This window comes from Tenrec ecaudatus, unplaced genomic scaffold, assembly GCF_050624435.1.
Source record: "Tenrec ecaudatus isolate mTenEca1 unplaced genomic scaffold, mTenEca1.hap1 Scaffold_534, whole genome shotgun sequence".
NCBI lineage: Eukaryota > Metazoa > Chordata > Mammalia > Afrosoricida > Tenrecidae > Tenrec > Tenrec ecaudatus.
The window spans coordinates 228518-235930 of NW_027459449.1; the positions used below are offsets into that span (position 1 = coordinate 228518).

The window sequence follows — 7413 nt, forward strand, 5'->3', positions numbered from 1 at the left end:
GAAATGTGAGCATTTCCAACCAAAATCATCCTCTTCATTTGCACGCTGGGCACAGCCCTCTGAAAACTACTCAGAGATCTAAAGCTTGTGTTTATTTCCTAGACTCAAGGAAAATTATTCACCTTAATGCCTATGGAATCTGTGGGATTGTCTCTAGACATGCAGTTTACAAAGCCATTCCCCATTCAGATTCCTTCCTCATTTCTCTCCCTCATATCATAGATTATTTCCCCCAGATTAGGGTTGGCCATATTAATTTTCTGGTCAGTTAGAATATCTTTAAATTTCTACATAAATATATATTTCAACACTGTGAAAATCTGAGCATAAGATTATGGTCACCTGAAATTCTTTGGCCCAGAATTTGCAGAGGGATATTAGCCATAAGATAATATTGCTGCACATATACTTGACAATACAAATTAAATAGGAAAACTTAAAAAGAAAAACAACCTATCACTTCCTCCCACACAAGCATCAGAAATCCCAAACTCGAACCAGACACCAAAGACTATAGCTATATTGGTGAGAATATGATGGCATGTTCAATGTCTTTGCCATTAGGGAATTGTAAAGTATAACAGTGACATACCATATTGTTTAAATGAATGAATCAAGCAAACATAAAGGGCAAACTAATGATGCCTTATGTTGTTTATTGTTTTGATAGTTGTATAAAAGACACAAAATCATAAAGTTCTCTAAAATCTGGTCAGCTGTTTTAATTTTGGTTTTGTGTTTTAATGCACTGTGGTCTTAAATAAGTGGTAAAAGAGTTTGATGATTTTCAAAGTATCTGTTGAGGACTATTATAGTTAGGCTTGTGTCAACTTGGCGGGGTAGTGTGCTTAGTGGTTTGGTAGTTGGCACCTAGTAATTCCTCATCATGTGAAAGAACACAATTCAATCAATTCCATAATGGGGTCTGCTGTGCGTAGCCAAGCAGTTGTATGATTAGGGTAGAGTGTACCTCCCTTACTCAGGACAAAGCTCTGAAGCAACTGGAAAACAAATATTCTGTGTGAATGTGATCTACTTCCTTTATAAACAGATTGGTAGGGAAACTTGTTCGTTTCCTTCTGGGTTTGGATCCTGCATCTGGGCTCTTCAAGCTCTAGGTTTTGAATTTGACCGAAAGCTTGAAATAACCCCCGCCAATCCTGAGAGTCCACAGTGGCCTGGTATCTGACATGTGATCTGACCTTGAAGTAATATACATCTTCAATAACAAGTATGACTTGTTTTTATTTACCTGCCTTTGAAACTATCATCAAGTTGTGCTCCAGCCTATTGTAGATTTATCAGCCCCTGAAGCTACATAAGTCAGGAGAAGCCTAACTAAGACTCGAGGACTTAGAGTCAGAATGGAGGTGCCCACTTCTACAACTGCATGAGCAGTTCTCTTTATCTCTCTATGCAGCTCTGGTTTTGTTCTTCTAGTGACCTTATCCTTACATAGATGTTGAATGTTATCACATTGGATTTATCATTCAGTTTAGAAATGGCAAGATTTAGAGTCACTGAGTTTTACAATAAATACCGTGACATGCTCCTCCATTTATTTCTGTTATATTTCATTTACTACAATAATATTTTAAATTTTATATGGGGTTTTAAATATTTATATTGTATAATCTCTTATACCTTTCATTTTATGAAGCACATAATCTTGCTTTTTATTTTCCAAAAACCATTTTTGGGTGTGATAATGCAGATATCGTATAATTCCATAGCTCAATCACATCAAGACATATTGTACATTTGCTACCACAGTCAGTTTCAAAATATTTTCTTACTTCCTAAACTCTTTAATATCAACCCCATCTTACTCTGTCTGTCTCCCATAGCCCCACCCCACCATATCCTATTTTACTTGCTGTGTCTATAGGTGCATCAATCCCAGGTTTCATATTCTGAGAAAAACAGAAAAGATAATAATATAAATTCAGTAGGGTTACCACCAATGACAAAATACATCTGAGTAGAGTATACCCAATATGAAACAGAGGGAGAGAGAGAGAATGTTGAAAACCAGATCAGGTCTGGCTCATGGCATGGAGGAACTTGGAGCTGTGTGCCGGGCGCTGGGGTCACGCTGCGTTGCTGACCAGAGGCTAGAGCCCCTCCTCTGCCCATGGCGGAGTGGCACCCAAGCTCCTGACAGGGGACTGAGGCGGCTAGGGACGTCGGGGCTCCGGAGCCAGGCACTGGGCCTGCTTTTGCAGCCGCCTCAGGGGCCAAAGAGCACGAACCCGTTCATGCGCGCGCAGGAGGAGGCCTGGCGGCGCCGCAACAAGACTGTCCTCACATACGTGACCTCGGTCGCCATGGCCATGCTGGGGGCGTCCTACGCAGCGGTGCCCCTTTATCGGCTCTATTGCCAGACTACTGGACTTGGAGGGTCAGCTGTAGCTGGTCATGGATCTAACCAGATTGAAAACATGGTGCCTGTTAAGGATCGCATTATTAAAGTAACCTTTTTTTTCTTTTTTAAACATTTTATTAGGGGCTCATACAACTCTTATCACAATCCATACATATACATACATCAGTTGTATAAAGCACATCTGTACATTCTTTTCCCTAATCATTTTCTTTTTTTTCTCCTCTTTTCTTTTTTTACATTTTATTAGGGGCTCATACAACTTTGTCACAATCCATACATATACATACATCAATTGTATAAAGCACATCTGCACATTCCCTGCCCCAATCATTCTCAAAGCATTTGCTCTCCACTTAAGCCCTTTGCATCAGGTCCTCTTTTTTTCCCCCGCTCCCTCCCCGTTCCCCCCTCCCTCTAAAGTAACCTTTAATGCGGATGTGCATGCAAGTCTCCAGTGGAACTTTAGACCTCAGCAAACGGAAATATATGTAATGCCAGGAGAGACGGCACTGGCATTTTACAAAGCTAAGAACCCGACTGACAAGCCAGTCATCGGGATTTCTACATACAATCTTGTACCATTTGAAGCTGGACAGTATTTCAATAGAATACAGTGCTTCTGTTTTGAAGAACAAAGGCTTAATCCACAAGAGGAAGTAGACATGCCAGGGTTTTTCTACATTGATCCTGAATTTGCTGAAGATCCAAGAATGGTGAATATTGATCTCATCACTCTTTCTTATACTTTTTGTTGGAGCTAAAGATGGCCATAAATTGCCAGTTCCAGGCTATCATTGAAGTCAGCAACTAAATCTGCGTCCCATTTGTGATTTTTGAGAAATCATGTGTCTGACTTCTCAGAGATGAAATATTTCTACTATGTTGTATTTAATTATTGTGTACTGGTGATGGTTCAGCTTGCTTCCTTCCATGCCTGGACATCTTAACCACATTTAAAATCGAGAAAACAGGTTTAGCTTTTACCATAAGGAATCCACTTAAAGAGTGCCTACTTAAGAGTGACTGCCACCAAACTCTTAAGAGCTTGATAGTAGTAAGTAACTGTTTAGCTTTAAATATAAATATAAATATAAATATATATAAAGAGAGAGAGAGACTTAATGGTACGGCTTAATTCATTAGATTGCTTCCAAATTTTGGCCCTTCATACTTGTATCATTTGAACACTTGATGTTTATTTTTGGCTGTGCACCAGACTCTGAACAGGTTGATTATTAAATCTCTCAAACCAGTGGTGTTACCTGCCTTCAGTGTGAATAGTCATTATTGTTAGTCCTTAACATGAAAGAGGTGTGTTACTTGCTCAAAGATTGCATGTTTTCTTCAAATTCTTATTTGTTTTACTTTTAAGATCTAGGACTGCTTTATATTGATTGTACCATGTAAATAATTAGGTTGCAATTGTGGTACCATGAAATCTCTCTATATATATGATTAACTATGATAGTTACAAGTCCTTCAATGTTAAAATATGTGTGGGGTTGTATACATATACTGATATCGAAAGTCTACCTGTAAACAAACTCTAAAGACACATTAAATTATTTTAATAGTTAAGAAAAAAAACCAGATCAGACCCAACATGTATCAGTAGGGGGGTTAACTGAAAAAGTTTTAACCATTCAAGCCAGGTTTATCATTTTGTTCTACTATAATCATCTCTCCAATGCAATCTGATTAGTAACCAGGTGATTCCCATCCCTCTATTATGGACAGAGGGTAATCACCTGAGGTTTATTGCCTCGGTAGATCTCATAAATGTATCTTGCCTTTAAACATGTATCTTCCATTCTTTCTAAAGTTTAGAATAGTGTTATCATCTATTTCCTTTGAATCTGGTGACCCTAGAAAGGGACAATGCTATTTCTACTTTATCCTTTCTTTATTCTGTGAACACAATGATATCCCATCAAGATAATGAGGGGTTTATTGCTCATTCCTCAGATATATTAATGTATTTCCTTAACACTTGGAAACTTGACTTGTATTCACGCTAAAAGCTGCTCAGGTCTCATTCAAAATCACTAAATTTTAATGATATACCATGAAGTGTGACAATTTTATTTTACCTCACTTTCCCTAGATATATTATCATTTATTTTCTTAATATATTGAAAGCTGGTGTGTATTATTGTTAAAAGCTGTTCTCATCTCATTTAAAATCACTAAAGTAAGCTTTAATTGTATCAGATGAATTGTGATGATTTTATTTGTATAAAGCCTTTATTATTTATTGGTTCCACATTTTTCTGCTTACTGATAACTATTTAGCTTTTCTTTTATAATTGTGATTTGTGTTTATTGAATTTCTGGGGTCAGGCATGGATAAAAATCCAACTGCACTCTCCAAAACGCTCTGTGCCATCAGACACACACTGGGAAGTGGCCCACTGAAAGGGTAGTGGCAGCTCCCAGACTTCTGTGAAGCAGCAGGGGCCCAGAAATGCCAAACCCCACTGTCCTGCTGGGCAGAGTCCTGGGTGTGGTGTCTGAGAGGAGTGCTTGGGGGCTGTCTGCTCAGGAATGATGTCTCTGTCCACTTCCATAGGTGAATCCTCATTGATGCTGAGAGACAGCGGCATGGAGTCTGAACCCTGCCATTCCCGGCTTTTGCTCAAGGATCCTCCAGATGCCCACCCCAGTAAATCCCCTAGTTATACAGCCAATCTCTTACTGAATCTGTTCTAGACCACGTGGTACACAGGGTGGAAGCTCTTGTCAGTTTTTCCCTGTGATCTGTTATCTCAGGCACAGAGAGAAGAATCAACTCTGAAGGTGCTGACCTAAACTGGGAACAAGAAGAGAATGTATAATTAGGAAAATATAAAATATTGGAAATAGGACTTCATTTTTAAGCCTCATCCTGGAAAGAATACAAAAACACATATAATCAGATTTTCAGTGGTTTATTTTTGTTGTTTTGTTGTCTGGTTGCATACTGTTGCTTTGTTTTCCTCTGTCTTGTTTTCGTGCATGTTAGTGTCTCCACAGGTCTGTCTGAATAGGACAGGCTGGATGAACTATCTGTAGGGAAAAAAACTGGACCGACAGTTCTGGGGGGACTTTGGGTGGGGGGATAGGGGGGTAAGGAAGTAGTGTTAACAAACACAGGGACAAGGGAACAACATGGGACCCCAAATGGTAGAGAGGGGGGAATGGCAGGCCTGGTGGGGAATGATCAAGGGTAAGGTTGTGTAGACAAGAGGTATACTCTAGCCCAGGTGGCAACGAGGCATGGTAGTAGGGCAGGAGGAAAGTCAAGGGAGATGGAGGAAAGAGCTAGGAGTCAAAGGGCATTTATGGAGGTCTAGACAAAGACATGTACATGCAAATATATATAGGAGGATGGGGAAATAGATCGATGTGTCTATATTTATAGGTAAAGCCCTGTCTATTAAACAACTCTTCCCCCCTCCTTGCTCTGCTGTGTCTCTACACGTGAAGTCATGACACCTGACTGGTCTGCACTCTTCTGAACGTTCTCTGTCAAACAGAGTCTCTCTTCAGAATCTTGCATTTCTCGCAGAGTTAAAACCTTGTCTTGTCTGGGGACCAACTTTTCTAGTTGGCAACTTCTTCCCTGAAACACGGTGGCACTTGACTCACTTGACTTACCCTGAGGTTTTCCTTAGCAATCAGGCACTGGATGAAGTGATGGTGTTGCTTGTAAGAGCGGTGGGGTTTGTGATGATCTTGGCCAAGGTGGGGAAAGACCTGGCTGATGAACATTAGTAGGGAGTCAATGCCAACTGCAGACATCCTGCCAGAGGCCTCAGGGCATATGTACATTAATGAAATACAGGGACAAGAGTGAAGGGCAGTCTCTGGTCGAGCTTACCGCTGCCTGTCCTTAGTATCTGTTGGACATTGCAACAATTCACAGAGCCCAGAAACATGAGGAAATCTACTCAAGGGAGGAGTGGGTGGAAAAAGGCACTGGATGGCATCATGGAAGAGGTGGATATTTGTGGGATAACCAATCCCCAACTCCTTGGGACAGATCTAGTATTAATTCTTCTAAAACATTTATGTACCACATATGAAAATGACCAAGGACATTGAGAAGGTTGATTAAATGGCGTCAGTGTATAAAAAAGTAATGTGTTTGGAGAGTGTGGGGTAATGAGGACACTGTGGGGTGAACCTGATGGTTTCAAAGAACTCTATACTGCCCAACCTCTGATGCACAGGATATATGGGAGCCTCAGTCAGGGCAGGAGCAATGAAGGGCTGGAGGGGAAGAATACTTGGCTCAGAAATGCTGGGCTGTCCTTTGACCATTCACAGACACCTCCTAGAAAACGTGCTCTCTCATTCAAAACTAACACAGAGATGAGTTCAAAAGAAGAATTGCCCTATGATGGCCTCAGAAGAAACAAAGGAGACTCTATTTATAAGCACAGGGCTTCCTCCTATGCAAATCATTCTTCAGGCAGTAGGTTAAAATCCCAGCCTTGGGCACTGAAGGCTATCAGTTCTCTTCTGACAGGGCTGTGGGTCCCTTGGGAAAGTACAACTGTAGGCTAAAGATGCTTGTATTACAATTAAATAAAACTATTTAATATGCACCTATAAAATTCTGACACGTGGATTTTTAAATGTTTGTGAGGGGTGGGGACAATTTGCAATCAAAACGCAAGGCAAACAGTGGACAAGATGTTTGCTCAAGTGAAGCACCTCTCCTTACTCTGCACAAGGTAGCACAATGCTCCAGGCCCTCAAATGTGTCCTCCGAAAACCATCACTTGTTTAGTCCTGATTCCCAGCCAGTGTCTGAGGATGTCCAGGGCATTAAGACAAGCCAGGTTTTGAGATACACAGGACAGCTCCGATGCACAACTATGGCTTGAGGACACTGTGATGTGATTGCTAGTTCATGCTGGACTGTGCTGACTTTATGGAAATCCCAGCCACCCTTTCCTCTCAAAACCCTTACTGGACACAGATTTGCATCATAGCTGAGAGATCCCTCATCTTTGCCTTGTCCCCTCTGTGTGTATCTGACT

At 40.8% G+C, this 7413-nt stretch overlaps 1 pseudogene; it reads left to right on the top strand.

Moving 5' to 3' along the window:
• Window positions 1-2054: 2054 nt before the first annotated feature.
• On the top strand, window positions 2055-3184 carry LOC142436652 (cytochrome c oxidase assembly protein COX11, mitochondrial-like; annotated as a pseudogene).
• The last annotated feature ends 4229 nt before the right edge of the window (window positions 3185-7413 follow it).